Source organism: Gossypium arboreum, chromosome 4 (assembly GCF_025698485.1).
Source record: "Gossypium arboreum isolate Shixiya-1 chromosome 4, ASM2569848v2, whole genome shotgun sequence".
NCBI lineage: Eukaryota > Viridiplantae > Streptophyta > Magnoliopsida > Malvales > Malvaceae > Gossypium > Gossypium arboreum.
The window spans coordinates 11,314,073-11,315,414 of record NC_069073.1 but is presented as its reverse complement, the minus strand read 5'-3'; the positions used below and the strand labels follow the sequence as shown (position 1 = coordinate 11,315,414).

At 36.5% G+C, this 1,342-nt stretch overlaps 1 pseudogene; it reads left to right on the top strand.

Annotated features, from left to right (window-relative positions):
* Positions 1 to 321: 321 nt before the first annotated feature.
* LOC108458896 (uncharacterized mitochondrial protein AtMg00810-like) lies at positions 322 to 1,342 on the top strand (annotated as a pseudogene).

Here is a 1,342-nt window from a genome sequence, read left to right as displayed (position 1 = left end):
TTTGCCGAACTTTAGGCATTAGAGAAAACTAATATTTGGGATCTGGTTGATCTTCCTCCTGGAAAGATGCCGCTTGGCTATAAATGAGTGTACAAAATCAAGACCCGTTCTGATGGATCTATTGAGCGTTATAAATCTCGATTTCTAGCCAAATGATACATGAAGGAGTATGGTATTGACTATGAGGAAACATTTTCTCCTGTGGCACGTCTCACTTTTATTCATAGTCTATTGGCCATATTTGCAGTTAAATATTGGAAATTGCATAAAATGGATGCCAAGAATTCCTTTCTCAATGGTGATTAATAGGAGGTAATCTACATGCATCCCTCACTATGGTATTCTCATTCTCTCAATCAAGTGTGTAAACTTCAACTTGCACTATATGGTTTGAAATAAGCCCTTCAAGCTTGGTTTGCTAAATTTAGCTCTACTGTATCTGCATTTGGTTTTGTATCAAGTCCTCATGATTCTGCATTATTTACTCGACGCTCTGATCAGGGTATGATCTTACTTCTCTATGTGGATGATATGATTATCACAGGGGATGACACAAATGGGATTATTGAACTACAACAGTACCTTAGTCAACATTTTGAGGTGAAAGATCTTGGGTCTCTTAGTTATTTTTTGGGTATTGAGGTTTCCTTTAACGATGATGGCTACTATCTTTCTCAGGAAAAATATGATTCTGACTTACTTTCTCATGCCAATATTACTGATAGTAAGACTGTTTTTACTTCCTTGGAACCAAATGTCAAACTTACTTCGTTAGATGACACTCATCTTTTTGACCCTACTTTGTATCGACAACTTGTTGGCAGTCTAGTCTATCTTATAGTGACTTGACCTAATATCGCTCATGCAGTTCATATGGTTAGTCAGTTCCTGACATCTCCTATATCATCTCATTTTTCAGCAGTTCTTCGTATTCTTCGATATGTTAATGGTACACTTTTGTTATGGTCTTCATTTCTCTGCTCACTCCTCATTGGTTCTTGCTGGATATTCTAATACTGACTGGGCAGGAGATCTTATAGACTGATGCTCAACCACTGGCTATTGTTTCTTTTTAGGTGATTCCTTTATTTCTTGGAAAAGTAAGAAACATATTGTTGTTGCTTGCTCTAGCATCAAATATGAATATCGTGCTCTTGTTGATACAAATATGGTGTTACTTTGGCTAAGTCTACTACTTGAAGATATGGGACTCTTATCTCCTACTACTACTATTCTGCATTGTGAGAATCACAGTGAAATTCAGATCGCCCATAATGATGTGTTTTATGAATGTAAAAACACAGAGATTGACTGTCATTTTGTACGACATCATCTTACTTAG